Genomic DNA, 25,796 nt, shown 5'->3' on the forward strand with positions numbered 1-25,796 from the left:
ATATGGATTTTTTAAAAATGATACAGTTACTCCCTTGATTCTCCCACTATTATATGCTACATACCTGGAAGCAACAGTCCTGCATCAGTGTACCTTTAGCAGTCTGTAGAATAGTGAGAACTTAATGTTAGTTTCATTGTACTACTTGGTGCTAAATACTTGTTGAATTAATGATAATCAGAGCTAAAATGATATATTCATGCTTATAAAGCCATTCCTCTCACTCATTCAGGACAATTTTCACTCATCAAGGAATATAATAATTTTTAGCTAGCTACCACTCAATACATATTAAAAGATCACTATTGTAAATAATTTCTAAAATGATGTAAATTGACCCATTATTCATAGTCAGTATATTAAAACTCTTTACAAAAGAACTGTATCATGTTTGAAATCTTATGTACCCTATTATATAATGTATTTTTCTGTGTTGATTTTAAAACATAAAGATTTTACATTAATTTTCATAAAATGTTTTTTATTTTCTAATCTATTTCTGGTCTCTTTCATTAATTAATGATGCCCATTTTTTGAGAGAGAGAGAATACATGTGAGTGGCAATGGGGTCGTGGTGGGTAGGCTGAGAGTTGGTGGGGGAGGGAAAAAGAGAACCTCAGTCTGGGCTCAATGCAGGGCTTGATCTTAGGACCCGAGATCATGACTTGAGCCAAAATCAACAGGTCACTCAACTGTTCAACTGACTGAGCCACCCAGGTACCCCTAATTAATGATGCTTTTAAGATATCAACACCAGAAATAAGACCTGAATTGAGAAAAATCCACAGTATGTATCAGATTTTTATAGTAGGAAATTTTTTCTTTCTTTTTGAATATTTTGAGATCCCATGTTTAATTTTAAAACTATTTTTCTTACTATATGAAACTACATATAGTTTATATTGTTACCATACTGGTATTTTTGACATTGAGAAGCATTTTAAAGTCTTTGACCTTTGTGATTATAATCGTTAAAATTTTTTCTTTAAATTGTGATGTGTGGGTGCCTGGGTGGCTCAGTGGGTTAAGCCGCTGCCTTCAGCTCAGGTCATGATCCCGGGGTCCTGGGATCGAGTTCCGCATCGGGCTCTCTGTTCAGCGGGGAGCCTGCATCCCCCCACCCCGCGCCTGCCTCTCTGCCTGCTTGTGATCTCTCTCTCTGTCAAATAAATAAATAAAATCTTTAAAAAAAATAAATAAATTGTGATGTGTGTGTGTATAATGTTACTTGTTAAAATCAATATTATCTTGAACACAATAAAATTTAGTATATGGAAGAAAATGGCAAGAGGTTTTTACCACTTGGTAAGCAACTTGCAGTGATCACAAAGGAGAAATGTCCAGAGTATTCTCTAAAACATTGTATAACATAGGTAACTGGTACTGGAAATTTTGATATGTATCTTCTTTTTACATGAAATTGCTACAAGTGTCTAGAATTCATTGATTCATTGTACTGAATGTCTCATATAAATACCCCTTGAAGATTTTTTTTTTTTTTCCCCAAATAAAGAGGTAGGAGTACTACTTTTAACTCTGGCTATAAAGAACTAGTTTGTTTCAGACAAATCCTCTCACCAATAACAATATGGGAAGATGGAAAACAAATATTAAAACATCTGTTTCAAGACATGGGGAAACTACTAAGATACCTAAACTGATAGCCAAGATTCTGAAGAGAAGTACAGAGGCACAATCTTACATTTAGTACATCTTTTGTTCGGGAAGCATTTGACAGTTCATTAGTAATGCATGAGCAACTGAGTAGCTTTTAGCAGTTTCAAAACAGGGCTAGAAAGAAGAAAAAAACAAATGTAGTAAGAGCCTGTCAATGAGAGGGATTCTGGTAAAATTCCCAAATTTTCAATTAAGATGTTTGAAAGTCTATACTAAAGATTTAACGGAGAATCAGAAAGTCTTCATAGTGTCAGAAACCTAATTTCATCTATGGTTGGCTTAAACAACCTTCTCCTAAGTCTAACTCCTGTTAGAGGCAGGAGAAAATCCTCAACAAAGAAAAATAACATATTTGAAAGACTCAAAGTATGTCTGTAATTTTTCATATGTAATATTCAACATGCAGTCAAAAATTACTTGACACAGCAATAAACCACACCATTCCTGACATATACTGACATCTCCTGACATATCCCATTGCCATAATAAAGGGTAAAAAAGAAAAAGACCTGTAGGAGATTCTGATATTTGAGTTATCAGGCATGGACTTTGAAATATCTATGGTTAATACATTAAGGAAAATCAGGGGGTATATGGTTAACATCAGCATAAAACCAGGATTTATGAAGAATTATTGGGAAACTGTGGAAAATCTAGAACTAGAGAAGATAATAAATATCAAAAACAAATAACTCAATAGATGGGTTCGACAGCAGATTAGACACAGCTAAAGGGAGGACCAGTTGGAAGATGGAAAAGTTAGTAGAACATATCTAGACTAAAGCATAGACAGTAAAAAAGAAAGGAAAATACAGAACACAAGTCTATACACTAAACTACAAAATCTTACCGAGAGACATTAAACAATGCATAAATATTTGGAGGGATTTTCATAGATTAGTAGACTCAGTAATGTAAAGAATCAATTTTCTCCAAATTTATATGTAATATCAATGAAATGTCAACTAAAAATCCAGATTTGTTCATGGAATTTTACAAACTGATTTTAAAATGACAAGGATAGCAAGACCACTGTGAAGAAAATAGAGGTTATATGATGACCTATATGTAGGTGACCATTCTCAATTTTCTCTCATATAAATTTGGTTATATTTTTTCTCAGTATATAAGTTTTTATTTATTTTTTATTTTGAAAGATTTTATTTATTTATTTGACAGAGAGAGAAAGGGAGAGCCCAAGCAGGGGGGAGTGACAGCAGAGGGAGAGAGAGAAGCAAGCTTTCCTCTGAGTGAGGAGCCTAATATGGGGCTAGATCCCAGGACCCTGGGGTCATGACCTGAGCCAAAGGCAGACACATAACCAGCTGAGCCACCCAGGCACATCAATAAATAACCTTTTTTAAAAAATCAGTGAATCATGTTATATATACTATTTTCCCACCAAGTAATTTATCATCTATTATTCTTTAAATGGTCATGTTTTCACAGCCATCATCATAAAGATACACATATACTGAAGGCAAAATAGGACAATTCATATTAATGATATAATTCACCTGTGAAATAAAGAATCAAATACCATCATTGTCTCTTAACCATTTCTATACACATCTTTCACTACATTCAGATTGTAATTAAATAGCATTGTTTAATAAGAACTTTTTTTTTTCAGTTTTGCTGCCTTTCTTTGACCCAAACATTTTTTACTGCTTTTACAATATGTTATTAGTGACTACAATAATAAGTACCTAAGAAGGTAAGCTCACATAGCAGTCTAGAACTTGACCTTCTTAGGAAATGCTAAAGCTGACCTTGAAATAAACTTTAAGAAATTATTTTAAATTATTATTTTATTATGTTTTATAAACAGAACTTTTCTCCTTTTATCTATAAAATCTTTGGATATTTTTTATTTAAATTTTCCATAGAAAAGACATACAGTTATGTAATTTTTGCTGAGGAGGCTGACTTACTTTAACCTTTGGTGTTTATATTTTAAATAAGCATGTAAATACATCCTCATCTTTCTTGATTGTTTATTGCCACTTATCATCAAATCACCTATTATGATTGGAATGATGATAATATCTACTATGCTGTTGTCTTAATAATTTAATGTTCCTTTAAATTTACTGGATTGTGATATATTTAGCAGGTTCATTCTTATACTTCAATCATTCTTTAATTTTTTTAATTTCTGAATTGTTGTTTTAAGTTAATTTTTTTTAAATAAAGTGTTATAAATGGAAAATTATGGATGCAAGTGAATAACAAACCTGGAACTATTTGACACTTCTACTGAGAAAATAGAACAAGGAATACAACATGTAACCAAAAGATCTGATCTACAGTAGTTGCAGCTAGATGAATAGATATTTGAGAGTCAAATTTTTTTTAAGTAGTTAAAAGCAAAAATTAAGCTAGTTCATAAGGTAATAAATAAAATCTTCAAAAGAGATTTTCAATGTGATCCTCTTATATTTCTAACTTCAACAAGAAATTGTCACAGTGCATCTCTGCTATATATTAGCATATTTTTGTTTAAGCTAATAGGCCCTGTTCACATTGATGCAACTGTACCATGGAATTCCATGGTACCAAAAAAGTACTCACTGTTAAAAAGTATCTGTGAGATTGGCTGACACAGTAAAGTAGGATTCTACTGACTTTCCATATGAGCTTGTATTAAAATACTTTTACAGACTCTCTGCATTAAAAAAACATTTTTTGTTCAAATATTTAGAGAAAATTGCCATTGATCTGAAATGTGTTTTGGTTATCCTACAGAAACCTACAGTATCCTAGGGGAAACTCACTGTCATGCTTCTGTGAATGTCATCTGGAAGGTACTCTACTTTGAGAAGCATGACTTCAGGTGCTCTGAAATACACCACTGGTTTAAGCCAGGTCACCAGAGAACTGGCTGCATTAAATAGATTTCCTTGGTCGTCTTTATTCAAACTGTGCTTAGTATGATGTTTTCACTAAATAAACAAAGAGGTATCTTTTCTGGATATGTTTTAGTTACTACTGTTACTTAATGGAAAACTCATTACTTTAAGAAAGTTCATTGCAAGATACACCTTGAAAATAAGAGAGATGAAATAAAAGGCAAATCTAAAAATAGTGAGTGGGAGGTGTTTGGTGATCAAGAGTAACTTCATTTCTGCATCTCTACTCCCTACCTTACCCTACCCCAACCTTGGTGCATATAATATGAATAAATGAGATGATTGCATGCAAAATTAATACATAATGGGTTTTTAATTTACTTTTTTTATTGAATTGTAGTTGACATATAATATTACATTAGTTTCAATTACACAACATAATAATATAGTCCTTCAATATTTATATACACTATGAAGTGATCACCACAATAAATCTTGCTATCATCATACAAGTTGTTATAATATTTTTATTTATATTCTCTGTGCTGTATATTATATCCTTCTGCTTTATTTGTTTTATAACTGAAAGTTTATACCTTTTAATCCCCATAACATTTTATTTTATGTCAGTAGGAAGACTTTAAAAGTAGTGAATGTAAGACGCAAATATATCAATGAAAAATATCTAATCTTAGTTAACATATTCATTATCTGTAGAAATTATAGTTCTAACAGATAAGAAAGAAAAAATAAATAGAACTCAAAATTGAAGGGCTGAGAAAATATATTAGTTATACCCAACCAGTGGCATAGTCTCACTTCACTGAGGATTGCAGATTCTAATCTGACTTGTAAATTAGGCAATGTTAAGTCTTAAATTCTCCATTTTGTGCTACCTGACTAATGTGCTCAGTGGTAAATGGCTATAAGAAAGGGTTTCATTGAAGTAATCACAAGAATGCAAAACAAACAAACAAAATCACCCTGGTTCTGAGCATCTTCAGAATATATCCCTGGATTACATCTCTGGTTGATAAGCAATATCAACAAAGAAAGTAACCTTAAAAAATTTACCTTATGGACACATACCTAAATTAATTGGAACAAATTAGAAGATTTATCTCTTACGTGATTCTTTAGGTACATAAAGAAGAAATTTAGTATTTTAAAGTTTATAGTTACAATATGTAAGTATATATGAAATATATAAAGGCATTTAACTTTCCAAGTTTATAAAAGCAATGACATATTAATCAAAATTTTCTTTAAAGTAATTGTTTACGATTCCTAGACTCACAAACAAAAGAACAATATTTATAAACCAAGCCTAAAATCTAAAGGAATATCTAACTTCTTTATAAATAAAATATAAATTTTAAAACCAAAGTTGAGGGGCGCCCGGGAGGCTCAGTGGGTTAAAGCCTCTGCCTTTGGCTCGGGTCATGATCCATCCCAGGGTCCATGCTCAGCAGGGAGCCTGCTTCCTCCTCTCTCTGCCTGACTGTCTGTCTGCCTACTTGTGAGCTCTGTCAAATAAATGAATAAATAAATCTTTAAAAAATAATAAATAAATAAATAAATAAATAAAACCAAAGTTCAACTCTGAATAATATTTTGATTCTGCAAAAGCCATTTTGAAGTCATCAAAATTCACATTAACAATATAAAATTTAAAAGTTGATGAAATTATCTTTTTCATAATCATGATTTGCACTATGGGTAAATTGTAACATATATTATCAAACATAACATGGGTCTTATTGTCCCTCTGTAGGAAAACAAGTTTTACATGCAATTGATCAGTCAGTAATCTTCACTGGATATGGTATGACTTGTGAAAACTTTCATGATATTAATAATAAGACATATTTGGGGCACCTGTGTGGCTCATTCAATTGTGTCTGACTCTTGATTTCAGCTCAGGTCATGATCTCAGGGTCTTGAGATTGAGCAAAATGTCAGGATCTGCACTCAACAGGGAGTAGAGATTCTCTCTCTCCCTCTCCTTCTGCCCCTCCCCACCTCACTTTCTCATTCTCTCTCTCTCTCATAAAGAAATCTTAAAAATATAATAAGACTTGCTCATTAATATGAAATAAAGTTAGTCAATCTACCTTATAACCGGAGTTCAGATATTTTCAATGATAGCTTTGCTATCATATTTAAATTTATAATGTTGCATAATAGGCATTCAAGTATTTATTTTACTCTGTTGAGATTTGAATATGAATCAACTAGTGAAGAACAAATGTCTGTGAAGGGTACAACCCCATGAGATACTTTTCATATTACAGTTTATATAAATAGTGCACCTCAGATTAGCAGCATGGCCACTGATCATCCATAGTCATAGTAATTTTTCCAAAAATGGTACATTTTTCAAAAGTTGAAAAGTTACTGAATTAAATGTTGTTTGCTTCCTATGGCCCATCTGAAGTCTTAATTTGCCATCTAGCATGTTTTAACTTACAAGACAATATTTTATTTTTGATCTCCCAGTAGCATGCTGTTGTAACTAGACAGATTTTTTTTTTTTTTACAGCAAAGTGAATTTTAGATTATCTAATATTGCTTCATAATGTTATGAAAGGAATTATAGGCATTGAAGTAATGCACATTACTCCCACATCTTTCACCTCACTGTGCAGTCAGCCAAATTATATATTTATTAATTTTGTTAAGCTGGCCTCATGAGTCAATAGATTGAATAGAGTCCCTGTTAATTAAGTTTGCTGATGAAATGACTAGAAGCTTGGAGAATAGCTTTGGAATTAAAAATGAGTTTAACCAGCTGGAGGGGATTTATGCATTGGATAAGGATTGGACCAGATGACCTCTGTGGTCTTTTTCAACTCCGGGATTCTATAAAAGACTGAGAAATCAATATAACAGGAATTTATATGGAATGAGTTCAATGTAACAAAATGCTAGATGAAACTAATTCATCAAAAATATATATATTACATATGATTAAAATCAGCAATGAATGGTAGCCACAGACATGATTTTAGATTCCAACAGAGAGACAATCTAAACATACGTTAGCAAGTTAGGTTGTTTTAAGCATGATTCTAAGATACATTGCTTGCTACAAATTTTTCTATAGAATATTTTTTTATTATATGTCAGAGTCCAGCAGGGGCTCAAACAACTTATAGTCTCTATATTAAGGTTAATCAGTAAGGTTACATTTTCCCATAACTAATGGAACTCCTGTAGCTAAATTAAATTTTGACCAATAAAATGTGCATAGAAGTGATATACATCAATTTCAGGCCTTCCTTATAAATTTGTCCTAATATAATCTCACATTCTCTTTTTCTTTCTTTTTTTGGATCACCTATCATAGAGTAACCTCCAAGGCAAATTTGGATGCCTTGAATCAAAAATAGACTCAGATCTAAAAAGATACATATACATATACAATCTTTACTTTTTTATGTTTTTAAAGATTTTATTTATTTATTTGACAGAGAGAGACACAGTGAGAGAGGGAACACAAGCAGGGGGAGCAGGAGAGGGAGAAGCAGGCTCCCCGCTGAGCAGGGAGCTGGATGCAGAAATCAATCCCAGAACCCCGAGATCATGACCCAAGCCAAAGGCAGATGCCCAACTACTGAGCCACCCAGGCACCCCACATATATGATTTTTAAATGCACAATTAGAAATAGCTTAAGTCACGAATAGGTATTTAAAAAGAGATATCAAAATATCCAATAAGGATATGAAAAGATATTCAACTTCATTAGTTATCAAGAAAGCACAAGTTAAAACCTCAATGAAATATTAATACCTACTATCAAAATGGTCATGATGTAAGAATAACTTAAATAGCCAAGTAGTGGTAAGACTATGAAAGAGCAGAAATTCTTATGTACTGATAATAAAAGTATAAATTGAGAAAGAGTTTGGTAATACTGCTAAAGTTAATCATACACATAATCTGTAATCTAGCAATCCCACTCCTACTTATTTCCCCAATAGAAATGCATACACAGGGACGCCTGGGTGGCTCAGTTGGTTAAGCAGCTGCCTTCAGCTCAGGTCATGATCCCAGTGTCCTGGGATCGAGTCCCACATCAGGCTCCTTGCTCAGCAGGGAGCCTGCTTCTCCCTCTGCCTCTGCCTACCACTCTGTCTGCCTGTGCTTGCTCTCTCCCCCTCTCTCTCTCTGATAAATAAATAAAATCTTTAAAAAAATAATAATAAAAATAAAAAAAATAAAAAATAAAAAAAAAGAAATGCATACACAGTTGCACCAAATGACATATACAGGAATGCTCAAAACAACTTTGTTCATAATAGACAAAATGGAAGAAAATATTCATGAACACTAGGATGGATACATAAATTGTGCTATATTCATATAACAGAATGTCATAGAACATCAACAACAACAAAAAAGGTTCCTTTATTCAAGGCAGATTTATATAACATTGAACCAAATAGCCCAAAAACAAAGACCAACAAACATAATAATATTTATATGAAGTTCAAAAATAAGAAAATCAATTAATGGGAATAGAAATAAAACAGTAGTTACTTCCAGTGTGTAAAGGGAAATAGAGACTTGAAGTGGATTGAAGGAGGTTTCTGGAATGCTGAGAATGTTGCAGGTTTGATTTGGTTTGTAATTCCATCAGTGTTTTCATTATAAAAATTTATGGGAGCTTCAAACCTAAAATTTGTACACTTCAAATTTTAAAAATGTTTAACAAAAAAAGTTAGTCTAATGAGCCTAGATTAAATGTCCCAAATACACATCTGAAATATTAAAACAGTAAAAATGTACAATTTCCTTTCTTAAAGGAGATTCAATCCTTTAAATGCAATCATGTCCAGAGGAGGCTGAGAGATTAGATGACCTTTCTGGGTCCCTCTCGGCCCTATGATCCTTGATATTTCCTACAATGTGTTGTTTTCTTAAAACCCCCTTTAGTCTTTCCATTTTTCTAGTATTGTATTGTTCAGGACTGAATTTAATACTATAGGGGGTTTCTCACAAGGGCAACATAAGTAGAAAGCCTGTCACCACCCTAATAGGTAATATGATGGAATTGTATCCAGTGGGAAATCTCAAAGGCATGTGTGCAGTCCTGCTACAATTGGATGGATAATGCAAGGTCATACACTAGTCTCTCTCTGCTCTCACCTCTGGATATTTTAACATTATTTCTTCTCAAGTTTTCCTTTATGTTGCATGCTTCATACTAGACTTACCCCCCCACACCCCCGCCAATATACTAAATTGGCTTCCCTTTTGCCATCTTCAGAACAATTTTTTAAACATTCTAGGCCTGTGAATATATGAGATGGAGAACACTGGTGATATCAAGAGCTTTTGCAGAAAAAATTAGTGAACTCATTGTTGTTATGTAAGGAAGGGGATCAATTGATCAAATAAATTATTTTGCTTAATACATATTAGTGAAATGGAAGGGGGGAACTAAAGAGAGTCATTCTTGAAAAGAGGTGAAAAATATTATTTCAAATGATTTATCATAACTACAGAAATTTGAGTTTTACTTAGTAAATTTTCTTTCATGGGTATTATGTTACTATTAATGCTACTAGTAAAATCCTTGATTGACTAAGCTTCACATTTTTTTAAATGAACAAATTCATACCAGAGTATATAGCATTATAATGATTTATTACTGTTAAAATGTTGCAACTTTCAAATAAAATTTAATACTAATTTCCATCCAGTTTATGAAATATGATATATGTATTTTGCTTTGGCATTGTTGAATTTCCAAAAAACAATGAAGAATTACCTTCCTCTCAACTTAAACATTTTAGAGACATTTTTAGTTGGAGAATTCACTGGGTACCAAAAGCCTGTTTTTTCTGGAAGTTCCCCAAGTAAAACATTTACTCTGGAGTAATAAGTTTATAGATATGAAGACAACTACATTAATTGACACTACAACACTTGTTCCAGACTTTTAAGGTTCTCCAAAGGCTGTCATTTTAGGACTCTCGTTCAAACTTTATGTCACTGAATGGTTTGGGGCAACCACAGAAAAACAGCATTCCGCTGGTATTGTGCATCTGTGTATATAGCAATCTCTAAATGCAACTAATGGAATCTCAGCATGAAACCAGAAAGATTTTTCCAAACTCATTACAGTTGCAGGTTACTCTAGTTGAAAAATTGATTTTGCACAGGAAAGTAAAAATCTAACTTCACAGAGTCATCAATCACTGGGAAAACATAACAGAGGCCTGGATGCAAAATTTATCCATTCACAATTCTTAGAAAATCTGTAAGTCATTCAAATGCAACCAAAATTTCAATATAATTTTAAAGAGAACTTATATGAATGCAAATATAATATTAATGCTTATTTTACAAAAAATTTTAAGTAAAATGTCAATTATTAGGTATTGTAGTCCATAGAAAATTTACAAGAAAATACATAGTAACTAGAATTTATTTTCATTCAAGAACCTCCTACTTAAGGTAATTAATCCTAAGTGATACCCATCATTTAGCATGCCTAATAGACAAATTAGGTTTTTTTAATTCACTTATTCACTCATTCATTGACTCACTTAACAATTTTTTTTTCTTTTAAAGATTCAACTGCTTAAAAGGAAGGACAGACTTTATAAACCATAATAGTAGCCTCGTGTTTCTAAAAGCAGAGAATTCTGAAAATATTTCTCAATATCCATGGATTTCAAGGATCCCTACTAGAAAAACACTGGTCTAGTTTATTTCAGATAAATAATGATATTCTCATAAAGAGTTTTGCGAATGTGGATTCCCCAACCAGGCCTAAAGTTCTGTTGCCACCTGCCAAACACACAGTTGTTGTATAAGTCAGAGAAGAATTTTCATTCATTTCCACTTCCTGTATTTATAAAGTTGGTGTTTTGGGCATCTTCCCCTTTAATGTTATACCAAACCTGTGGAAGGCCGCCTCCAAGATGGCTGCCAACATCCCACTTCCTGGTATTCACACCTTTGTGTCCCTTGAGTGTGGCCTAGGCTTAACTGACTTAGAAGAGAATGCCACAAAACTGACTAGAATGTTATTTCTGAGATTGTGCTGTAGAAAAGACCGTGGCCTACATTCGGCGGCTTGTTCTCTCTTGCTTTCACACTCATTTGTTCTAAGGGAAGCCATTTGCCACATTGTGAGCTGCCCTATGCAGAGAACACATGGAAAGGAAAAGAAGAAGTTCTCTGACCAACAAATATTAAGGATCTAAATCCTGCCAACAGCAGTCAAGGAATTCTCCTGCCAATAAGCTATCAAAAATTAAATCCTGTGAGGAACTGAATCTTACCAACTACATTACTGAGTTTGGAAGTAAATTTTCTCCCACTTGAGCTTTTGGATGAGAACACAACATATAGCATGATTAAAACATCAAGAGAAATCTTCAGGAGAGGCACCCAGCTAAGCTGTGTTAGTTTCTAGAAACAGAGAAGTTTTAAGATAATAATGGTGTTCTTTTGAGCCACTAAGGTTTGGGGCAGTTTGCTATACAGCAATAGACAATTCAGTTACTTTTTTATATCTTTAGAAAAATAGAATTAACTTATCATATCTTGTGATTAGCTTCTGAATTTAAAAATGTTTTGAAAATATTAACAGTAATTAAAATTGGGTTATGAATCTATTAGGTTTTATGACATTCTTTACCTTTGTATATTTAAAAAAAACACAAAACTTCTTAAAATGCTTTATATAATCAGAAAGAGAATCTACATTTCCACTTCTCTTTTTCTCTTCAGATTAAATATTCTTCCTCTTACATTTCCTTATAGGAATTGTTCCTCATTTTTTTTAATTAGTTTTTTCCACATATTTTAGAGCATATTGATATAATTAGATACATTTATCCAAAAGCAACCTGACATAAAGAAGAAAGCCTTAAGAGATTTTATTAAATGTAGAATCTGTAGGATAAAAAGATTTCTAACTCACAAGTTTATGCAAAAAGTATGGACTTTATAATAAAGTAAACCTGAGTTTAAAACCATGCAAGAATAGTTATTATTACCAATCTTCAACTTTTAATCTTTACAACTTCAATGAAACTTGCATCATTGGCCTATGACAAAGAGTATTAAGATAATACTAGCTAACATTTGGTGAATAATTATTATGCAGTAAGCAATTATTTTACTTTCTCTTAAATCTCATATAAAACATAAAAGAGGCAATGAGATAGATTCTGTTATTATTTTTCTACTTATCAATAGGGAAACTGGGCACTGAAATATTGTTAGCTTTCCCAAGGACACACAGATAGTAAGTGGTGAATCTGGGTAATGAACTGAAATTTTAATCACTAAGCTATACTATTAATAAGATAATTATGTTATGTATCTAAAAGAGTATCTAGCACTGAGAAAGCACCAGCTTAATTTCTAAATTTTTTTTTTTTTTTTTTTATCAGAGAGAGAGAGGGGGAGAGAGCGAGCATAGGCAGACAGAATGGCAGGCAGAGGCAGAGGGAGAAGCAGGCTCCCTGCTGAGCAAGGAGCCCGATGTGGGACTCGATCCCAGGACGCTGGGATCATGACCTGAGCTGAAGGCAGCTGCTTAACCAACTGAGCCACCCAGGCATCCCTTAATTTCTTTCTTTTCATCATCCTCATGCAAATATAGATTTGAGAGGCTGTGAGATAACTGTATTTGCCATGTTTCTATTGACATGTGTTGTATAACTATCTCCAAATTTCCAAAGTTTAAAGCAACAAGCATTTATTTCATGCTTACAGGTCTATAGGTTGTCTGGGAAAGTTCTCTTTTACACTTAAATTAGATTCAAGAACTTATTTCTCATTCTAGTCCCCCAAATACCCAGGTCAAGTGCTTTTCATTTCAGATCTAAGAATCTCCAAGAAAACTGAGTGAAAGCTTTTAATGTTTCTTGGGGCTTCAACTCAAAACTGGTATATTCTAAATGCACCCTCTTTCCATTGCCAAATGAAGTCACATGGTCAAGCCCAAAGTCAATGGCATAGGCAAATATACTAGGCTCACAATGAATCATGCTAGGGAGGAGAAGAAAGGAAGAATTTCAGATAAATAATACAGTTTACCACAGAATTCATGGAAATGTATGAAATATTCACTACATAGCTGGATATTTAATGTTTAAATTCTATATATCCGAAAATTCTATACTTTTAGCACAACTTAAAAATTGCTTTCTAAAAACATCAATAATAAATAAAAATTAATTTCTATGCAAAGGGGACTGTCAATAAAATAAAAACACAACGTACTGAATGAAAGAGGATATGGATATATGCAAATGATTTATTTGATAAGGGATTGATATTCAAACTAAAGAACTTATACAACTCAACACCAAAAATAACAATTCAATTAAAAAATGGGCAGAGGATCTGAACAGACATTTTTCCAAAGAAGACATCTAGATGGCCAACAGACATATGAAAATATGGTCAACGTCATTCATCACCAGGGAAATGCAAATCAAAACCACAATGAGAGATCACCTTATGCTTGTCAGAATGACTAGAACCAAAAAGACAAGAAATTACAAGTGTTTGCAAGGACACGGAAGAAAAGGAACTCTTGTGCACTATTGGTGGGAATGGAAATTGGTACAGCTACTAAGGAAAATAGTATGGAGTTTCCGCTAAAAATTAAGAATAGAATAGCCATGTGATCCAGTAATTCCACTACTGGGTATTTAGACAAAGAAAATGTAAACACGAATTTGAAAACAAACGTGTGCCCCTATGTTTATTGCAGCATTACTTACAATAACCAAGATATAGAAGCCATCAAGTGTCCATCTATATATGAATGAATAAAGATGTGGGGTGCTGTGTGTATAACATATTTATTACTAATGTTAAGTGTAATCAGTCAGTCAGAAAAAGCAAATACCATATGATTTCACTCATGTGGAATTTAAGAAACAAAACAAAACAAATAAACAAACAATCAGAAAAAGAGAGAAAGGCAAAAGAAAATAGTCTCTTAAAATTAGAACAAACTGGTGTTTGCCAAAGGGAAAGTGAGTAGGGGGCTGAGTGAAATAGATAAAGGGATTAAGAGTACACTTTTCTTGAGCACTGAGACATATATAGAATTGCTGAATGGTTACACTGTGCACCCAAAACTAGTATCACTCTACATGTTCATTATCTGTCTACTATCCATCTGTCTGTCTATCTATCTATCAGGCTTGTCCTAATTCTTTATTGGTCACCTCTAGGCCTGTGCCCAGCTAGGTGGGCTGTAAGGAAGGAGCCACCACTCACCAGCTCCCAGCTGGGAGAATGAGAAGGCCTTGCTCTTAGCCTCCCAGTGTTAGGGATTGAAGGGGCAGGTATAGCCTTTCCTGAGCCAGCATGGGGTATCCATGTAAGAACACAGGTGGGGGTTGAGAGCCCAAGATTTCCACCTGTGAGCCTAGTTGTGTTTGAAGTATTCCTTGCTGTCATCCATAGTGAGCTTTATTGTGTCATTGCCTGGCTTGCATCCAGTAGAACAGATTTCCCCATGCTCATTTGTGGGTTAGAAGTCTTGGACCAGCTGCAGAGTTGTGTCCATGGAACACCCAGAAGCAGATCATTGACAATGATTGGTGAAGTGCACACTTATCATGAATGATAAACAGGCCCCTGGAGGCAATGCCTTCGTCTTCCTTCAGCACACCAGAACCTTGGGACAAGCTTCTGGTTACATTGGCAGGCAGGGGCATGTTCAGGGGGTCCAAGCCTCCTTCCTTCTCAAGAGGATCGGGCTTGTTGATCCAAGCCAGGTGGGTGAACTGAGAGTAGTCAGAGAGCCCAGCGCTACCAGCCTAGCTTGCCAAAATCCTCAGCATGTTCTCTGAAAATAATCTCCATGGGACAGACAAGAGGTGATGTTCAGTGGATAGAAAAAGAGGACCAGAGTATTTACCTCTGTAGTCAGAAAGCTTCACCTCCTTGAAGGTGCCATCCACCACAGAGGTATCTCAAGGTCTAGGGTGGGCTTTCACTGTGCATGTTTTCTGAGGCCATGACAAAGCTGCATGAGCAAGGGCGGGAGGTGCAGACTAGCAGACCAGGGAACATACATTTCGGTATGCCATTATACTTCAATTAAAAAAAATTTTTTTAAAGGGAAAAAAATGCGTCCTACCTACAAGCTATTCTCTTATTAACACAGTATATGTATTAACACAAGCCATCCTTTTCTATTTTTATACCATTTTTTTTTTTTAATAAAGAAAGCATGGATCTTGAGTCATTCTCAGGAAACTCTTGCCTAACTCCTCAACTTATTGCCTATTGGCTCATAAGTAGTATCTATAGCAACTGAATTATTTTAGATATTATGTACACAGTTAATATGATTTTAAATGTATATTGTTTTCTAGGTACCTCTAAGTAAAAGCTTTCACAACTGTAGTCTGATTCCCATGTGTAGAATACAACTGATACTTGTTTTAATTAATTCTCCACAGCTGTCCTCTATTGCACTGGCAAACTTAAGAGTCATCAGAACACTTAGTGTTTCAATTAGACTCTTATTCCTTACCACTCTTTGGCTATCAAGGACAATGTTGCTGCTATTGCCTTTACCCAGGGATACCTCTCCTCAGGGCTTCCATTTTATTCATTGTTTTATTTGCTTGTTTTAGAATGAATGGTTTAGGTGTCTGTCCCCCTCAAGGAAGAAGCTGAATGTGATTTACCTTAGTACTATTTACACCTATTCCAGTGCCTGAAACCTAGTAGGTACCCAATATATGCCAATTAAAGGAAGATTGGCTGAATAAACAGATGAAGCATTTCAATGTTACAGAGTGAAGTTCTATTTTGAAAATAATAGCTTTTGACTCAGAAATATCCAAATTGATTTATTTTATGTAAAAAGTGAAAAAACTTAAACTATTACCAAGTAAGATGAAAAAAGATCAACTTTTTATAAATTTATCATGCAATACATGTTGGGATCAAGATGGTATAGTCAAGGAACTCTATGTGGTTGGCATGAAACTCCACTGGCATGTAAGAAACAGCTCTAATTCCAAAGAATAAAGGCTACTATGCTATGTAAAATATCAAGCATCCTAGATATACCCCAGAGCTCACATCCACGGCTTCTGGTTAGATGGAAAAATGCAATCCCAAGAGGCATTACTGGGGTGAAGTAATTATTGTAGAAAGAGAGTAGTCAGTTTAAAAGCATATCAAAGTTCCTGCCCCAGGTTCACCTTTAGTACATCAGAGTTTAAGTTCAGGTTGGCAACAGATCTCAATTTCAACTGTACCTTAGGAAAGAGAAAAAGAAAAGGGAGAAAGATGGCGTTACTGAATAGTATTTTCTAGGCATTGCCTTGAATGCCTGCACAAACATTATTTATTTATTCAATACATGTTTAGTGAATGTCTAGTTGTGTTACACATCATTTTATGTGCAAGACAGAAATAGAGGACAGTATGAAGTCCAGTGAAGGATATTTAGAATTATATATGAAATAGTAAGACATTTCAGGTACAATTTGTTCTATGAGAACATAGGACTTCAACCTGGACATGAGGGCAATGGGAAAGCTTCCAGTGGAGGAAGTAGATATTAAGCTGAGAACTGGAGGGTGAATGAGAGTTAGCCAAGGGAGATTTCCAAAGAAAAAAAAACATGGCAGCTCAATGTATTTCTTTTATAAGCCATGTTGTTCAGTTTGGACTGGAGAATTTGAGAACCACTGTCAATTTTCACTTGTCATTTTGACAGTCTCTTAAAGATTGATTGATTGATTTTAGAGAAAGAGAGCAAGCATGTTCAAGCAAGAGGGAGAGGGAAAGAATCTCAAACAGACTCCCCACAGAGTGTAGAATCTAATGAAGGGCCCAAGTACATTACTCTGAGATCATGACCTGACCCAAATCAGGAGATGGACACTTAATGGACACCCACATGCCCCTGACAATGTTTTATATGAACATCCTTCCCTTTGGCAGAATTCCCAAAGGGAAGGTATGGGAATATTCCTTCCCCCAAACCCTGGAAAGCTAGGGTCCTATCAGGGGTCAAACTCGCTCAATCAGAGAAGACTTTGTCTATAACATATTCTTGGTCACAGTTGGTTGCTCTTATTTGCAACCCAATTCCCTGATAATTCAGTCTTTAAAGGATTATAAGCAGAAAAGTTGCAACAGAGGTTTGCAGTTTAGGACAATTTGTCTAACTGTGCAGTTTATAACATGAAGGAGGGTGGCTAGTCAAGGAGTCTAGTTCTGGGAGTCTGCCATCAGCCAAATTAGAGATGCCAATGGCCACCTATAGTGGTGTCACTGGGCAAGGAGAATAGCCAGTGGCCCTAAGGGACATTGATGGAGAACTTACAAATATGAAGGAGTTAAGGAGGAGGAAAGATGGTGGCTTGCTTCATTCCCATGCAACACATTTACTGACCAACTTCTGAGTACACGTTATGGTATATAGGCAACTATATGGAAGAAATAATACAGGTGCAACAGTTAGAGTTTAAATAAGCAAAAACCTTTCAAAGAGTGACTTAAACAGGAATTTTTTAAATCATTTATATGAGAGTTCAGAGATAAGATTATTGATTTTAATCTAGTAGCTAAATTAAATCTTACTGATATTGTTTTTGTGTCTTTTCTTATTGGGAGGTATGACGAGGATTAGAGCAGTTTGGAGCCACAAATCTGGGCCCAAAAATGCTTGGAAAAAACAGGGCCACCTCTTCTTGTATCTATCTCTTAAGGGAAAGTCCATATTTTCCAACAGTTCCAGAAAACTTCTCCTCCTTCATCATTGTCGTATATTAGGACATGTGTTCATTCATGAAATAATTATTATTGCTAGAAAATTACATGTGTTACAGGCTTAAGCATGGGTTCCTCTAACAAAATTTAGGAAAAAAATATAGTAGTAATAAATAGAATGATGGTAAAAATAAACAGTATTAACAATTTTAGGGGACAAGATGGTAATAGAACATAGAGTTTTTTTTAATCACAAGAGAATAGTACAAGTAACTTTGTGCTAGTGTTTGAAAAGATAGACAAAATGGGCAATTTTATTAAAAATATAAGTTACTAAAATTGATTTAATAAGTAGAAAAATTGAATAGACCAATAGCCATTAAAAAACTGTATTGGTTGGGGATACGGGAGGAAAAAAAAAAACCATAAGAGGCTTTCTCTAAAATAAGCAGTAGATCCAGATCATTGCACCCATAAGTTTTAACGGATGTTAAAGTTATTAATAACCCATGGGTGTCTGGGTGGCTAAGTCAGTTAAGTGCTTGCCTTTAGCTCAGTTCATGATCCCAGGGTCCTGGGATCCAGTCCCACATTGGGCTCTCTGCTCAGCGGGGAGTCTGCTTCTCCCTCTGTCCCTCCCCCACCTCATGCTCTCTCTCTCTCACTCTCTCAAATAAAAATCCAAAGAAACAATGACAAAGTTGTTAGTAATCCTTATTCTACCAAATTATTTTTGAAACAAAAAAATAATGGAAAATGATACTCATTTTATGAATCTAATATAGAATATATGGGAATTAGGTAAGGTATAAAAATTAAATTATAGTTAAATCTCACCTTTCAAAAAACATGAAGAAATAAAAAGAAAGTGGAAATCAAATTCAACCCAATATAGTAAAAAGTAGTAAAAAATACCAAAAATGTTTATTTCAAGAATGCGAGGTTGCTATAATGCATTTTTATTTATTTATTAACTTATTTATTTGACAGACAAAGATCACAAGTAGGCAGAGAGGCAGACCCAGGGCGGGGGATGGCGGAAGCAGGCTCCCGGCTGAGCAGAGAGCCAGATGCGGGGCTTGATCCAAGGACCCCGAGATCATGACCTGAGCTGAAGGCAGAGGCTTTAACCCACTGAGCCACCCAGGTGCCCCATATAATGCATTTTTTAAAAAATTACCAATTCAATATAAAACATGTATCTAGTACCTCAAAGATCATATGACGGAGAAAAAAATAGGTGCAGAAAAATACCGTTTGAAAAATACAGCACCTATTTATTTAAAAAGCAATTTAGGAGTCAACGGGAACATCTTTACCTGATAAAGTGCTACCAAAAATCTGTAGGAATATTATTCCTAAAAGTCAAATGTAAGAATCTTTCCTACTAATGTGAGAAATAAAACAAGTATTCTGTTATCATTTAGTTATTGAACATCACATGGGTTGTCCTGGCCAATATTATAACTCAAGAAAAGTAAATACGAGGCATACAAATTTAAAAAGAAGTCACAAAATAGTTGCTATTTACATAGAACATTCAAGACAATCTTAGACTACATTCTATCAAATAGAAGGTTTAGTAAGTTTGTTGAATACAAAATCAACATACTAAAATCATTAGAATTCTTATAAGTAAGCAATGATAAATTAGAAAATCCTATGCAGGATATAAATATTCACAGTAGCAATGCAAATTATATCCACCTTTAGTACCTGTTAGGACTGAGTTAAATTAAAATTGTGTGAAATAGTCAAAGAAAAAAAATAAATTATTAAAGTACACAAATGTGGATAAGTGGATAGATAGATCAGATTCATGTTTATACAGAAAGTAGAACATGTCCATCTTGGCCAATTTTGGGTGGCGCGCACATTGATATTTTTTATATTACTTATTGTAACTTGCTGCATACTTTTTTAACTTTTCAAAACAAAAACAAATCAATAAAAGGAGTTTCATGTTTCTGGAGAGAAAAATATATTCTACTACATAAATTAATAACATAAATTTCCTACCAATGCTTTTTGTAAGTAAAAGTTTGAACCTAGTATTTTATTCCTAGGACAAAGGCAGAAATGTTTCATAGAGTGTCTGCCTAAAAATATTTGCTGCTTGAAACCAGGAAATAAGAGAGTCTATTTAAAAGTACATAAAAAGTAGTGTGATAGGATTAAAATCTTAAGTAAAAAATCTCAAAGTAATTTCCTGCCCCTGTTTTCATTAAAATGATTATGTCAATATAGAGTCTCAAGATAAGTATATTATAAAACTGTGGTACTCTTCACTCATTCAGAAAGAAATCAAATAAGTGAATGTGACTGGAAAAGTGTTTATGAAGCAAAGTGAGGTAAGTTTTGAGGAAAATAATATTTTTCAAGATTTTTCCAAAGTATTTTTTTAAGTCTCAATTTTATTCATAAGTACTACATTCATTCCTGTGAAAACACTAAATCACTAAATCATACATATCTTCTGTCTGAAAGTTGGATTAACACCTTTCAGCATATCCATAAAACAGGATTACTTTTTCCTGGAGAATTACTGGAGGAAATTTTTCTCATCCTAGTTCCAAATATTATTAGATATTTGACACTTTTGGATGATTTAAATTACTTTTGATGAGCTCAAGATATACTTTTATCACATTGCTTCCTTGAACCAAGAGGAGAGAAAATTACATATTAGTTTTATCTTCTCACCAAGATTAAACTAATCTAAAATGGGAATAAAAGCAAAATTTTAACAAAAAATATGTATTTGGGGATCAAATATTGGCATGTACTGTAACCTTGACTTTAGTCCTTCTCCTCATAAGAGCTGGGAGCTTGGGAAATTGTTGATGATTCAGTGAAGGATCCAGAGAGCTTCATGGCAATGAACTATAAATCCTGAATGTTTTCCTGCCCAAATATGTACTGGTATTGTCCCAACTGTTAATATTCTCCACATGATTAAAATCCAATTTAAATTTTATTGTTTCTTAATGTTTTCCCAATTGATTAAAATTAGATATGATCTCTGCCCAAAAGCTGATTTGGGGGTTTGTGCGAAGCATGCTTAGCAGAGTACTCTCCCGGATTTGGAGAGAAACATTCAGATCATCTGGGTCAAGCCTCTTTCCAATGAATAAATTATTTCCTTTCGTAACAATGCCAGCAAATAAGCTACCTTCGACTTCAATACTGCTAAGTGCTTACTAACTTCAACAGATACTTCACATGGCCAATCTAATACCCAATGTCACTACCTCCCTTTCTCCTTACTCACCCAAACCAGAAAGCAAAGGGTCATAAAAAACAAATCCAGATTTAGACAAAGACTTTATTTGGAAGGAAGACTAGAGCATTAGGAAGAACTCACTGATCTCAGAAATCTAGAAGCATCTCAATATCAAACAGAAAGGCTTTTCTTGTAGAGGGAGTAAGCAGTAAGTAAGGAAAGTTAACAGAAGAATGCAGAGTAAGCAGACTGCATATTTTTTGTGGTTTGACAGAGAATGTCTTTCCTAGGTCAGCTACTTCTCAACCTAAGCTGATGAGGGGAGAGTTCTGCATGTTAGTACTTGCTTAGGGGGCAAGCTGACATTCTCTAGAGAAGAGAGAAGCCTGACTACAGTTTGGCCGAAACAAAGCAAAGATTTAGAAATGGTCAATTCTGATCACTAGGTGAGAAACAATAACTTGTATCTAGAAGGTGTTTTTGTGATGTTGTCCTAGCCTTTGAGATGCAAACAGAAGATTATTTCTGGTTTTGTTTTCTGGATCAAAACGGACCAACATGGCTGCCAATATCTTTTGTAGATTTGATGACCTACAAGTAGAACAGTAACCCAAGGAATCTGAGGAAGAAAGCTACAAATGATGAGAGACAGAAAGAGCCTGGGGTGTCTGAGGGGCTCAGTCAGTTAAACGTCTGCCTTCAGCTCGGGTCCTGATCCCAGGTCCTGGGATTGAGCCCCTGAGTCTCAGACTCTCTGCTCAGTGGGGAGCCTGCTTCTCCCACTCCCCTTGCTTGTGCTCTCCTTTTCCCTCTTACTCAAATAAATAAATAAGTTGCTGTTAACAATAGTCCAATTTTTGTTACTTGCAGCCAAACACAATCTTAACTGATAGGAGACACATATTTAATAATCTAATCTGAACTTTTTGCCAAAAAATCAACATTATTCTTCTCTAAGATACCTAAAATCTCCATTGTACTTTTCTTGAAAAAATTTTCACATTTACAAGTCCTCAGTCCTGTGGATTTTCAAACATATTTCCAAAAATGAAATGAAAGTAAATAAATATATATCTTTATAAGAAGCCAAATGTTAATGTTAATATTAGTGTGTGTGTGTGTGTGTGTGTGTGTGTGTGTGTGTGTATGTTTTCATCCTGCCAGTGCCTATGCAGTAAATACTCCATAAATATTTTTGAATAATTCCATGAAATTTCTAATTCTGACAAATTATAAACATTAAGAGGACTTGGAAAGCTCCTTGAGTTTTAGTGGCATTTCAAAACATCACCACTGTGCTAATAGCTACATGACAAGAATTAACTAAAACTAAATATGGTTATCTTTCTGAAAGTCTTTTTAAAAGTTAATCGAATTATTTCAATTGCATTAGAGAAGTACAATATTTAAAGAAATCCTGCCGTGAAACCTTTTCACAAATGTAATGTCTCCCTTGCCCATAATTTATCTGCTGGGTTTTTATATTGCTCTAAGCAGAAATTGGAAGACACTAACATTTGCTATAGTCCATTATATAAGCCTTAACCAGGATGTCAGAGAACAGTTTAAATAGTTGTCAGTGAGATAGAGGAGAAGCAAAAGGTAGTTCAGGGAAAAAGCCAACACTCTTCCAGTCAAGAATTCTACTAAATGAGGTGATCTTATCTGGAAGCAGCTTGATTCTACCAACCAGCTTTGCTGAGGGTAGGTCTAGGTGTCACTTTATGGTCTATGAAATGTTCCTCTTCTAAGTAACTCTGTATCTCTCCTGGTTTACTAAGATCCTCATTGTATCTATAAAGTTTCAAATTTTGAAGTTCACAAATTCCCTTCTATCAGATCTATATGCATTGGGGGGGGGGGTGATCAGAGTTTTGGCAGATATAAAATCTGATTGAAGCCTTGATGGTACCTGAGATGGAGTCCTCTAGGATCTGTATAGTATTATATAAGGGCAATTAGAAAACAAAGACCAATAAAATATATAAGTCACTTGGATGAAACGTACAGCACAAGGAATACAATCAATAATATTGTAATCACTTTGTGTGGTGATGGGATGGTAACTATGCTTACTGTGGTAAGCATTTTGTAATATACATAATTGTCAAATCATTATACTGTACACCTGAAACTAATAATATATACAACTGTAGTTCAGTTAAAAAAAGAAAAAAAAAAGATGCTCTTTGTCCCACATCAGGCCATTTGATGTACTTTGGCCAATGTAATTGAAACTGACCCATGGCATTTTTTGAACAAAATATTAGGATCCCACATGAGGCTCTGCCATTTCTCATTTCTATTTTTGTCTGTCACATATTTTTCTAACATCATGTACCAAGATATTAAGGTCTGTTTTTCCAACTTCATCCTGGATTGAAGATGTGAAGTAGAGTCACAGTCAAACTGAAGGTAATATGTAATATGATTAAAAAATATATATATTTATTGTTGTAAGCCTCTGAGATTTGGGGGTTCTTTGTTATCAATCTAGACTAAGCTAATATAGAGCATTATTCTAAAATGGAAGGAATAAAAATTAGAATGTCTTTAAAAGAAAAAGGAAGAAAAGACCAGATAATCCGTCCTATCACTGTCATGTTTAAACTAACTCCCTTAAGGAAGATAAACATCAAAACGAGTTTTAAATGTGACTCTCAATAGACTTACTGCATGCTCAATGAGGGAAAAAATTAATCCAAAGAGGGATGCTATGTTATCATATATCAAAAAATTATATCTTTCAAGCATAGTGAACGATTGCAAAAGTTTAGCATTACCCATTATAAGTATTTAAAATACATTTTAAAAGGTTTATAATTAGGAATCAATAATTCATTCATTTATTTATTTGAGAGTGAGAGAGAACATTCATGTGGGCAGGAGGAGCTGAGGGAGAGGGAGAGGAAGTCAATTTTAGATGCACCCTGAGGGTGGGGCCTTACTAGAGGCTCCATCTCATGACCCCGAGATCATGATCTGAACCAAAGCCAAAAGTCAGGCACTTAACCAGCTGAGGCAGGTGTCCCTAGGAATTTAATTATCCATAAGTAAATGCATTCTTCTATATTTTGTGTGTCCAAACACAATATCCATTATATTTTAGATATAAAACATTTAAGCATTTTAAAACATTTTCTTGGCAATTCCCTTTGAATAATTCACTTTCCTTAGCAAAACTGCTAATCATGAAATGCAAAATTAAGCTTCATATTAGGTGCTAAATGAAAGATAATACATTCTCAATTAAAATCTCAAATATGTGTAATACTGAGTTTTCTATCAGTGTATTATGCTTCTCTTTATGTAAGGACACAAAACAGTAGAAATATTAAAGGCAAAGTTTTAAAACGTAAAAACTATCACTAAAACCTTTAAATAAAACTGTCCTATATCAGAAAATGTCTGATATTATTTGAAAGGCATTCAATTCTGAGCACTTTCCTGGTATTTATAAATGATTTTTATCTGAAAGAAGAAATGTATTTTTACAAGGCTTTTACAAAGAAAGTGCTAGATATTTTTTTATTGTTTTTAAACAATACTCAACTATTATATTGATCAAGTTACAGTGCATTTCAGAGCCCTGCATTTTGCCCAGAGTATTTGACCATAAGAGCTCTGTAAATCAAGTTTTTATAATGTTTATCACCAAGGTCTGCAGACTGAATTCAAGGAGGAATAAGAGATAGAAGGAAGAATTGGAGAACAACTGAAAAAACATACCTACAATAACTGTATATTTAATATGGAATGAGTGATAATTATTCTGCCCAATCTGCCATGTTTTTGCAGATCAAATGGCAATTATTTAAGAAAAGGGAATATTATTGTACATTCTGATTTACTCATTATCTTTTCAATCCCTCTCAGCTTTTATGACTTTGAGAGATCTAGAAAAATATGCTATTTGCATTGAATAATTACATCAAGGGACTTGAACATTTAAGTATTGCTTTCTTTCAAAGTAGAGGGCACGTCAAGCCAGACTGGTTATGGAGACTAATCCTAACAGTCCTGGGGCCTGGGCTGGCTGCCGGCAGCAGAAAGACCTCTGCCACACTGTCATTATCATGGGCCGTCTGCTGGATGGCTGACCTCAGCTTCCCTCTGCTCCCCCAGAGCCCTTTATACTCAGTGATTAATGAACTGTAAAATAACAACCAGTCTTAGAGCAAGTCAGAATTCCTTCCCATGAATACTAAAGGAAATGCAGCTTCTTCCCTGAAGTTGTCAAGATTTTATGGGCAAAACTTTTTTTCTTTTTCTACCCTCTGGCTCTAATGACTATTTTGTTACCAGTCAACCTAGG

The 25,796-nt window shown here is 34.2% G+C and overlaps 1 pseudogene; it reads right to left on the minus strand.

Annotated features, from left to right (window-relative positions):
- Positions 1 to 14,944: 14,944 nt before the first annotated feature.
- On the minus strand, positions 14,945 to 24,159 carry LOC116593464 (annotated as a pseudogene).
- Positions 24,160 to 25,796: the final 1,637 nt, after the last annotated feature.

The sequence above is a fragment of the Mustela erminea genome, chromosome 6 (assembly GCF_009829155.1).
Source record: "Mustela erminea isolate mMusErm1 chromosome 6, mMusErm1.Pri, whole genome shotgun sequence".
In the NCBI taxonomy this organism is placed as follows: Eukaryota; Metazoa; Chordata; class Mammalia; order Carnivora; family Mustelidae; genus Mustela; species Mustela erminea.